Raw genomic sequence first — 12,152 nt, 5'->3', positions numbered from 1 at the left:
TTTGCTACATTATGTTGTATTATGACTGTTGGAAATTAAGACAACTCTGGCTCGGGTTGTCAGTGTCAGAAAGTGAGACATGTGGACAAGGAGAAATCTCAGCAAGGCTCTTTACTTCTGCAGAAGGGCGCGCCACTCCAAAAGTGTGCACGCCGAACAAAGGACCCTCCCCTATTTATCCCTAATGCAGGTGATGTACCTGTCCCTTCCCATTGGTCAGGTCAGGGCACACACTCTTCCTGGTTGGCTAATTTGAAACAAATTGTTACTGGGAGAAGAGGGAAAGGGGAGGGGTGGGGGTCGCAGGAAGGCGAAACCGGAGCAAAATGGAGTAACCAAGATTTCCTTTGATAGAAAAGACATTATGTTACTTTCCACGTGACTCAGTTTCTTATTTGTAAAATGGGTATAGGAACAGGTCTCTGCAGTTAACAGGAATGTCACACAAGATAAATGAAATACCATGTTTAAAAGATAATAGTTTTTTTTAACAAGGCATGTACTATGAAATGTTATTAATCAACCCTGTTAAAAGCATAATACAAACCATAAAAAGAATGCTTTGGACTTCCTTGGTGGCTCAGCAGGTTAAGGATCCATACTGTCACTGTCATGACTCAGTTGCTGCCGTGGCCTGGGTTTGATGCCTGGCCCTGGAACTTCCACGTGCCCAAGGTGCAGTCCCCCTCCCCCCCCAAAGAATGTCTTGTTCATTAGGCCCTGTGAGGAATGTTCTAGAACACTTAGCAAATACCCCAATCACATTGGCTGTTAGGAGCCCAGCATAATCTGTGCTCAAAAGCATGCATATATATATTTTTTTGGTCTTTTAGGACTGCATTTGCGGCATATGGAGGTTCCCAGGCTAGGGGTCCAATTGGAGCTGTAGCTGCTGGCCTACACCACAGCCACAGCAACACCAGATCTGAGCCGTGTCTGCAACCTACACCACAGCTCATGGCAACGCCAGATCCTTAACCCACTGAGTGAGGCCACGATCAAACCCTCATCCTCATGGATGATAGTCTGGTTCGTTAACCATTGAGCCACAAAGGGAACTCCCTTGAAAGTATCTCTTGAATGAGTGTGGAAGAACTAACGAATGAATGAGTGACTATTTCAATTTTTGCTTTGGGATTAAATAATTAAAGGCCATGGAAATCGGAGGGCAGCTACATAGCATTTGTCCATCCTCCTTTGCTAATTTTATTATTGAAATTGAAGGTAACTCAGAATCTGTCTCAATACAGGACCCCAAGCCATCTCTATCAATCAGCTGGAATTCATTTGAAAGTGTACATGCACTCCTGAAATACTTGGAGAAATTCATAATCAAAAGGGAGGTGTTAATGATGGGATCCTTAACTGGGGCCAGTTAACCCTGGATGATCATGAGTGTTTATGTTCAAACATACCAGGACACAGAAGAGTCAAAATATAACAAAGTTTCCCAAAAGAGACGTCCCTTTTGTGATGGAACGTAACAGTATGTAATCTAGAGAAAGTAAATTGATAAAAGGATTAAACATAGACTTTGTCTATAATTCACAAAGCAGTATTACTGTTACTGTTGCTATTGTTGTCGCTAGAAAGTGAGGGAATGAGGAAGGAAGGAAAAGGAATTTCTTACTTTGGCAATACATGAGTTCCAAGCAAGAATAGACTTAAAATAGAGTTCCCATCAAGGCTCAGCAGAAAGGAATCTGACTAATATCCATGAGGACGCAGGTTCAATCTCTGGCCTGATTCAGTGGGTTAAGGATCCGACGTTGGTGAGTGCTGATGTAGGGTCACAGATGCAGCTTGGATCTGGCATTGCTGTGGCTTTGGCATAGGCCAGTGGCTACAGCTCCAATTCGACTCCTAGTCTGGAAACTTCCATATGCCGTGGGTGCAACCCTACAAAGACAGAAAAAAAAAAAAAAAAAAAAAAGGCTTAAAAGGAAGCGCTGAAAAAAAAAAAAAAAAGAAGCTCTTTTGCTTCCAAGTTATTCAGTCAAGTTTATTTATTTAGCTATCAAAAATCTGGGTTTATATAGGATTTGTGAGTACTGTGTATACACCCAAAGTAAAATGTGGAATTAGTATTGGACATGTGAAGATAGATAAGATGGGTCCCTGTCCCGTAGGATCCCCCAAGTCTAGTGACGAGAGGGGAAGGTAAACAAACAGTCACGATTAAATGTGGGCTTGTTCTGGGTGACAAGTTCAGGTACCTAGTGAATATTTCAACCACTGGATTGCAATGCCTTCCTTTCATGCACACCAGGAGGGACCATTTCATGTTAAAATGCACGTTTTAATGAAAATAAATTCTATTGATATTCAATGGTTTAAGAAGATTTTACCAGTCATATTGCTTTATGGAAGTGTGTATGTACTACGCACAAGAAATTATTTTTGGTAGAATTTATGCCTGAAATTAATTCACATCATGGATCATCAGCAGTTTATTTAATCATAAAAGTTTCAATGCTATAATGATGGTTTTTTTTTTAAAAAAAACTGATATTTTAGGCTTGTTTTAAAAGTAAACGAAAGTTTCCCCAATCCTTCAACATGTAATTACTGAGTACTTGCTATGGTCAAACACTGTTAGATTTCTTTGATGGATGTATTTACAGTCCAGCAGAGGAAATAAAATCTGTATCTGGTAACATAACTATAGAGAAGAAAGGACTTACACATTGTTATAATTATTTTTTTCCTCCCCAGATTCATATGCTGAAAACCTGATGCCAAAGGGATTGTATCTGAGATGGGGCCTTTGGGAGAGGATTAGGTCAAGAGGGTGGAGCCCTCCTGAATGGGATCAGGTGCTTATAAAGGAGGGCCCAGGAGCTCCCTTTCCCCTTCCAATGTGAGCAAGAAGTCAGAGCAACCTGCAGCTCAGAGAAGGGTCTTCACCTGAGCCTGACCATGCTAGCACCCTGATCTTGGACTACCAGCTTCCAAACCTGTGAGGAATAAATTTCTATTGTTTATAATCCACTCAGTCTGTAGTATTTTTGCTATAGCAGCTCAGACAACTAGGTCACAAATAAATCCCACAAAGTTAAATGTGGATGAGATGTTTCTTGTAGCCTTGTGGACCTGGGGGTGGATTAGAGATAGTTCATAACAATAGCACATGGGTTAGGGCTTGAAGTAAAAATATATATATTTCATCAGTCTATCTGGACACCCACACATATAAAATATCTTATGGAAGTGTAGTATACAGACAGAAAAGTGGAGTGCATCACCCGAAATATTTTCACAAAGCTTACACAACCCTATAATAAGCATTCGAATCAAGAACTAGACCATTACTTTTATATGTGGGTCTGTGATACATCCTGAGTTTTTGCTTTGTTTTGGTTTGGTTTGGTTTTACTAAAGTGTGAGGTAGGTATTGAAGATCATTCTTTTCCTCCCATGTGAAGTCAATGATTTCAGTACTATTTATTGAAACATTTCCTTTTCCCATTGAATTCTTTTGGCGTATTTGCCAAAATCAATTGACTACATCTTTGGGGGTCTATTTCTGCTGTCTCTTCTGTTCTTGATGGTGCCCTTTGATGAACAGAAATTCTTAATTATAATATATATATACATTTTAAAATATATACATACATTTATAGTCAGTGCTTATATGTCCTATTTATGAAAATTTTGCCTACTCCAAGGTCATGAATATATTATCATGTATCTTCTAAAAGCTTTATTGTTTTATCTTTCACATTTAGACCTACAGTCCCTCTGGGACAGATTTTTGTGTGTGTCTGATATGAGGTAAGATCCAGTTGACCTAGAACCGTTTGTGGAATTCTGTCATTTCCCCACAGCACTGCACTTGAGGGACCCCTTTGTCACAAATCAAATGAACTCAGATGTACGTTATAGTTTCTGAATTCTATTCTGTTCTCTTGATTTGTTTTATGTCAATCAATACTGTTTTAATTAATATAGCTTTATAATAAGTCTGGAGTGTAAATTACCCAGCTCTTTTTTGTTGTTGTTGTTTGTTTATTCAGGACTGTTTAGTGATTTTTCCATTTTGCCAAAAATTCATTTGTCGATTTCAACATATATTCTAGGAATTTAATTAGGGTTGTATTAATCTATTGTCAAATTTGGGGAGCATTATTAGATTTACAATACTGAACCTTTCAATTGATGAGCATGGCATAAACTTCCATTCATTTATGCCTCTTAACATAGCTCTCCTAGTAGTTTTGTGGTTTTGTCTTATAAATTTTGTCTTTTTTAAAAGTTTATACCTAGGTATTTGATTTTTAAAATGTTTGTTACAATGTTTTCATGTGTCAACTTGACTGGAGTCCCCTATACTAGTCCTTCCTACATTAGACTAGAGATTCAGACACCATTGCTGTGAGGTATTTTGTATATGTAATTAGTCACTCTAATCACTTGACTTTAAGTAAGGGAGGTTATATGGTTAATCTGGGTGGACCTGACTGAATCATTTGGAAGGACTTAAAATCAGGGTTGAGGTTTTCCTTTCAGAAGACATTCTGACGTTGGATGACAGCTTCACCTCTGCCCATGGAGTTTCATCCTATTCATGAAACTTCCTTCCTGACAGCCTATGGATTTCTGACTTGCTGACTTAGCCCTCACAGTTGTAAACCAGTTTTCTGTAATAAATTATCTATCTGTCATCTATCTATGTGTCTCTTACTGGTTCTTCTCTGGTCGAACACTGACTGATACAGATTTTGGTGCTAGAAGTGATTCCAGAAAAAGAGGAGCTCAAGGATGTGTTCTCTGAGTTGGTGCAAAGCCTTCCATGGAATGACACAGCAGAAGAATTACTCAAATTATTGTCATTGCATGCTCCCAATCAAATACTGCTACCTCAGAAATATTTAAATACTTTAATCAGGTCACTAGATATGGAGGAGCAGAGTCAAAATTCAAATCTAGAGCTCTCAGACAAGGAGCTTAACATCTATGCCATGCTGCCTCCCATGAGGCACTAGGGATTTAATTAGATATAAATTACTGTTTTAAGATCCCTACCTATATGATACTGAATATCTAAGCATCTTTTAAATGACTTTTTTTTTTTTCATTTTCATATTGGGAAGAATATGTGGTTTGGGGGATGCGGTGAGGGTGCGGAATAGAGTGGGATGGTCCAGCATTTTCTGATAAAGTTTGGAATATTTGGTGCTATTAAATCTTCATGTACTCACTTCTCAGTGGCTTGATTTCATTCTTCTGATGTCAAAGACCATATTAATTCACCCATATTCAAAAGCCAAAGAGATTTAAAAGCCAAAGAGAACGCTTTAAAAGCAAATTTCTTGCTGTTTACAGCAGCATAGTATTTACAAGTCTCCTCTTCTTGGAAGCGAGGAGGAGTCCTTTGGCCCTCCAGGACTTGGTATAATGGAGGATGAAGAATCTGTTGGGAAAAGGACAGCCCAAAGGGAGGGAGGAAAGAATGGCAAAACTTTGGGTTCTATACTTCAAGAGTATTTAAGGGAAAAATCTGTATGAACATAGAGGAAAAAAAAAAAAAAAGGAATCCAAGGATGCAGCCAGGAGGGACCAGGAAGAGAGACAGCAGTGCCCAGTCTGCTTTTTGATATTGCAACAGAAACATTCCTGGCTCTTTCTATATGCACCAGACTTAAACTTAAGGCATTCTCTTAGGAGAAATGTTTAGTTAATTATGTGTTTGTTTGTTTGTTTGTTTTTTGCCCACCTAGGCATTTGCAGAAGGCTGTGATCGTATTTCATTTTCCTTCTCCCACAAATCTGCAAGATGTCACTCCCATTTTCCAGACAAGCTGAGTCCAGTGACTTAAAGATTCTGAAGGAGGCAGAGAGATATATCTCTTAACTAGTTCTCAAGTAGGGACTTGGGGAAATAATGAGCACTTACATTTCCAAAATACAGTTTTGTGAGTCTTTTCATTTATCTGATTATCAAAAAAAATTTGAAATAGGCAAGGCAAGTATTATGATGGAAAATATGGCTGGTTGAGGAAAATGAGGCTCAGAGCATTGCGTGACACCACTATTTAGCTTTGGAAGCTAGAAACCTTGGGCCATGTCCACCCCACTCCCCACACAGCACAGAAATACTTAAACTCTGGGACTGTCACCTCTTTGCCTTTACTCAGCCCCTCTCCCTGGAATACTCAACTCTAACTCCAACTCCTGAGCTAGTTATGGCTTTACCAGGAGCATGGAGAAGATCTGCTACCCTACAACAGTCAGACTTTTGGGAAAAGGCTCAAGGGCACTGTGGCTGGCCCTGAATCTGTGCTGGTACTTGTAGGACCCCCACCTACCTGGAGTTGCTGGGAGAGAAGCCTTCTCAGGATGTCCACCAACTCAGAAAAAGTGACTCTCTTCCCAGTAGGCAGGGAAAAGCTGTTTTGTGAAGGTTATGCAATAGGGAAGAACAAATCTCACTCCATGTTGTACCTTTCTTTTTTTTTTTGTGCTCTGTTGCCTGGGTTTAGGCATGCTTGCTTTGAACCTTTGGTAAAAGAATGTTACCTATAGCCTGAAATATACAGGATAACCTATTCCCAGGGCTCTGACCTTTAAGAGTCCATTTCTATAGAGGTAAAAAGTTGCAGAAAAGAAAATAATATTTGTCTTATTGGAAGTTTATAGAAACATTGTGACCTGACCTACTTGGACAGTTACAAGATCAAAGGATTCCTATATCAAGAAGTTTGTAACAACTAACCACGCCCCTCCCTCACCTTGCCTTTAAAAATGTTTTGCCTTTAACCCTTAGGAGTTTGGGGGTTTATGGGGGCGGGGGGGGGGCGGGCACGAGCCATCTTCTGTCTCCTTGCCTGGCCCTGCAATAAACTTTTCTCTGCTCCAAACTCCAGTTTTGGTTTGTAAGTCTTTGATAGGAGTGTCCTACAGATTCACCAGGCGAAAGTAATCCACCCGTAATTGCCTTTGGTTCAGTCATTTTCCAGCCCAAGAGGAGTCCTCTGCTTCCTTTGTTACCAGAACCATCTGCTGACCAGTCTGCAGCTAAACAAAATCTGCCGTCTGCTTTCCTCCACCAACAGGCTCCAGAGAGGTAATAATAAGAGCTGTCGTTGATGGAGTACTTGTCAGGCCAGAAAGTGCTTTACTTAAACTACTTCATTAAGACCTCTGAGGTTATTTCAAAATTACAGGAGGGGAAAACAAGGCTCGGCGAGGTAGATGGAGGTGCCTAAAGTTATCTCCTTGGTAATGAGCCAGAGCAGGGCCTGGGCATGCCACCTAGAAGTGTGCATGTTTGACGCTTCTTAATTCCATTTACTTTGAGCCAAGGCAGGAAGGAAGGTCATTTAATACCATACTTGGAAACTGGTTTTGCCCCGCTAAAGATGCCACGATTGAACTTTCTCAGGGAACGAGCCAGGTCCTGCTTGCCTTCTATTAATTACCTGTGCAGACAGCCTTGCACTTTAATATTGCCTCACACTTGAGACTCTCCCAAGGTTATTAGACTGTGTCCTAAGGTGAGGAAAATTCTTTTTAAGCATTAACGCTTAATGGTCTTCAGCTCAAAGCAACTGAGCCACACTTACAGTGTTTCGTCCTGGGACCCAGGAAAATGAAGATAACTTAAAACTGGCCCTTATTCTCCTGGAACTTTTCAATTCCATTCAAATGAAGCAAACAGACATTTTCTAGACAGACTCTTATGCGACAGTAAATACAATAAGTCATGCAAATAATAGATAATCATAGGTATTTTGACAAAATGCATAATGGTTAGTAGAAAGATGTCAGGTAGGATATGAATGGTACCAAGGAATATTTAGCAAGACTCTAGAGTTAGTTTGCTTCATTCAGAGCACATTAAAAAAAATGTCCACATTGCCATTTAAGAAAAGCCAATCGGGAGTTCCTGTCATGGCTCAGTGGAAACGAATCCCACTAGTATCCATGAGGATGTGGGTTCCGTCCCTGACATTGCTCAGTGGGTTAAGGATCTGGCATAGCTGTGAGCTGTGGTGTAGTTTGCAGATGTGGCTCAGATCCTATGTTGTGGCTGTGGCTGAGGCTGGCAGTGTAGCTCTGATTTGACCCCTAACCTGGAACTTCCATTTGCCACAGGTGTGGCCCTAAAAATGTTTAAAAAAAAAAAAAGAAAGAAAAGAAAAGCCAACCACAGAATTGAGTATTTCTGGGTAGTCAGATAAAAAGTATTATTTCTGAGTGTAAGTATTTCATAAATTAATACAAAATATTAATTCTTAGAATAGTTATTCGTATACACCAAGAATTTGCCAGGTGTTAGGTATTATTATCATCCCTTTGATGAAGCAATTGCTTGTGTTTGTGGTAGTGGTTCAAAAGAATGTTATATAATGCATGATGTTTGGTAATGAAATTTGATTCCATACAGGATATTTTTCATTGCAATTTTTTTTTCACTTTTTCCATTTTGTATTTTGATTGGTAAAGGTAGAACATCTTTGGAGAAATGCATGGTTTTGTAGCCCTGCTCAATAACTATACCCCCTCAGGTATTTACTGGTAGTTACTTCACAAATCCATACATTTTTAAAAGAACAGATATCCTTTTAAGTAATTCAAAAATGTTTTCTAGGTACTTGTTTATATTCAAAGTCTGTTATCTCCCATGAACATTCCCCAAAACATGCACCAGGCATTTTTCTCATATTTCGAGTTGTCAGTATGAAATGTACTTAAAATTTCCTACAGCATCAGTTTTCTTTGTAAGTTTTTCAACACATTTCCTATGCTTTGATAACAGATAATGTCTTGTTTTGCAATTACTTTCAAGAAAATGACTTCTATAGTTTTGTACCTTTAACTCATATTAAAAATACGCTAACAAGCCAGTTGTCACAGGGAACTATCTTTGTGTCAAACTGAATGTAGCATTTGGAGAAGCCATTTATGATGAGAAAGGTTCCATTCTTGAGCAGTACTGATATACAGTTGTTGAATTACCTGCCCAGGTAGTATTCCCAGCCATTGTTGTCTTGCTGTAATGACTTGCATTTTGTGGAAGCTGAGCTATGTGGAGGTCAGACCGTTACTTGCAAGGTGAGGAAACATGTTTGAAAAGCTCTTCAATAATAAGAAAAACATAAACTAAACAGGTAGATGTAATAGAGTGGAATAAATTGCCTATCATGATAAATTTGCTAGCAGTCCCTTCCTTGGAAAGATATTTGTATGTGTTATTTGCATTCCTTTCTGTCCACTTAAAGACCATGTTGTGAAAGTAGTATATTCTCAAAAAATTTAGAGATTTTTGAAAATCATATTTAAAAAATCAACCCATTCCTGGACAATCCCTGTCAACATTTTAATGTATGTCTTTTCATTTCTATACATATTAAAAAATCATTGAGGTATATACCCTTTACATATTATATATCATCCCTTTGTCTGGCTTTTCTAGAATTTCACCTAAAGGTAATATACAGTCTACTGTGTTTGGATTCTCTGACTTACCATAAATCTCTTGAGAACACCAATGCTCTTGCTGAATAATACTTCATTGTGAAGATATACCTCTATTAGTTTATCCCTTCATCAATTGATGGCGATTTGAGTACTTTTGGTTTTTGATAATTATTAATATGAATCAAGTAGCTTTGCACTTAGTACAAATCTTTGTATGCACACATTTTCATTTCTCTTACATAAGTACTAAAGAGTAGAATTGCCATATTTAGACTGATAAAAAACTGCCAATTTATTTTCCAAATGCCAGTTCTATTTTGCATCCCCTCAAGCCATGAAAAAGGATCTAGTTGCTCTAATTTTCACCAACACTTGTCATCTTCTGTTTTTTTTGCAATTTTTTCTTTATTTTAGCCATTCTTGTGGGTGTCTAGTGGTTTTAATGCATGTTTTCCTAGTGCCTAATGTTGAATTTTTTTACATGCTTATTTGTCTTCTTATGTCTTCTTTTATATCTTTTGCCTTTTTATTGCATTGTTTGTTTTTCCTAGACAGTTAGAAGAATTTTAAATTGTCCGTAGTCTTTTATTATAGTTATAAGAATTTTTAACACGTCCTTTATCAGATATATGTTTTGTAAATATTTTCTCACAATCTGTAGCCAACCGTTTCATTTTTTTAACTGTACCTTTTGAATAGCAAAATTTTAGCAAATATTTTAAGTTTTAATGAAGTCTAGTCCATTAGCTTTTTATTTTTGAATCTTACTTTAAAAATATTTGCCTACCTAAAGTAAGATTTTTTTTCCACATTTTCTTCTGGAAGTTGGATAATTTTAGGTTTTATATTGGAACGTATAACCCATTTTTGAATTAATTTTTAAATGTAATGTGAGTCGTGTCAAGTTTTACCTTTTTCCATATGAATACCCAATTTGTTCTTGCACAGGTATTGATAAGCAAAAAAACCCCAATATGCCAGAGATATGTGAGTCTGTTTCTGGATTCTTTATTCTATTCATCTAATTTTCTGTGTTGACACCATAGCACATTTTCTTGCTTATTGTAGGTTTTTAATAATTCTTTTTTTTTCTTCTTTTTTTTAGGGCTACAACCACAGCATATGGAGGTTCCCAGGCTACAGACTGAATCCAATTATAGCCTCTGACCTACACCACAGCCTCAGCAACGCCAGATCTGAGCCGAATTTACAACCTACATGACAGCTCATGGCAATACCAGATCCTTAACCCACTGAGCGAGGCCAGGGACTGAACCTGAGTCCTCATGGATGCTAGTCAGATTTGTTTCCACTGAGTCCTGAAGGGAACTCCAGGTTTTTAATAATTCTTGAAACCAGGTCATGTTTGTCCTCTAAATTTGTTGTTTTTCAAAGGAGTTTTGGTTATTCTAGGTCCTTTGTACTTCCATATGAATTTTAGAATCAGTTTTTGAATTTTATCAAAAAAGAATTTTTATCCAGAGTACCTGAGGAACTCTCAATATCTAATGTATATTTTTTGGCATCGAGTGGGGGTGGAATGGAGGTGGGACCAGCTCTTTCAAGCTTATCTTTCATTCCTTTAGCATTTCTGTCTAATGCAATTCTAGATTGTACAAATAAAGATGCTCACTAAGTTAAAGGTCCTAGACTATTCAGATAATTCTTTAAACATTTAGAAGTGTGAATACACTTTTGATGCTCCGTCTCAGATCCTTAAAGCAATGGGGCGTGTTAGGCCATAAGGCAATCAGGACCCCAGTATGTCACATTGAAAATAGGATGGATGTTTTTGAGTAGATGCCAGATCTGAATTCTGCTAGTCATTGCTGAAACCGAAAGTCAGAGAGTTCTTTCTTGCATGGGATGTTCAAAGAACTGCAGTTCTTGTAGCCACAACTTGGATATGCCCACAGCACTCATTATCAGCCTTGTGTAAGTAGAACATTTACAATGTCCTGGCTATCATGGCAGCAGCTGAAGGCACAGTCCTCTTTAAACTAAACTCTTTTTTTTTTCCCTACTACAATGATGTTGTTCCAGAACTTTGATCAATTTTTGAACCCATCTTTTTAAGCGCTTCTCTCTTGTTGGATTCTTTTTCTACAGACAGGAGCTACCAGTTTATTGAGATTTTATTCTCTGTTTAGAATGCATATTTTCAGGCTTATATCACATTTGTGGATCAGACATTGACAATTACAAGACATTTAAATGATTATATTCTGATTATTAAAACTCAAGCCCTTGAAATAGGATGCCTGAGCTAATATGCATTCCACATTCCAGCATCTCATTTCATGATCAATGTATTAATCAGAATCAGTGATGAGTGCATACCATATACTTGTCAAAGTAAACTTATTAAAAATACATTCATTCTAAATAAGATCTTGCATTGATTTGGCATTTGTTTTATTAATAGGAAACTTTACACCTGCTCTCAAATCTTCTAATCAAAAAAAAAAAATCTGTTTCTCAGCCAGATTGAAGTTAGATGATTAGTTCAATTCCTCTGTGTGTGTGGGAGAGAGGATACCAGCTCATCAGCATGCACCCTTGGCCTGCCTTACTTTCAGAAAAAGGAAGATGAGAGCAGCCACGGAAAGCAATTGATATTCCCGCACAGGTTGGGGTTGATATGCAAATGGATAAACATAATGTTTCCATTCTGAGGAAGCTACATGGAATCACAGCAGCAGGGGTTTGATACTGTATTTCCTTCTGTT

Source organism: Sus scrofa, chromosome 7, assembly GCF_000003025.6.
Source record: "Sus scrofa isolate TJ Tabasco breed Duroc chromosome 7, Sscrofa11.1, whole genome shotgun sequence".
NCBI lineage: Eukaryota > Metazoa > Chordata > Mammalia > Artiodactyla > Suidae > Sus > Sus scrofa.
Note: the sequence above shows the minus strand (reverse complement) of the source record.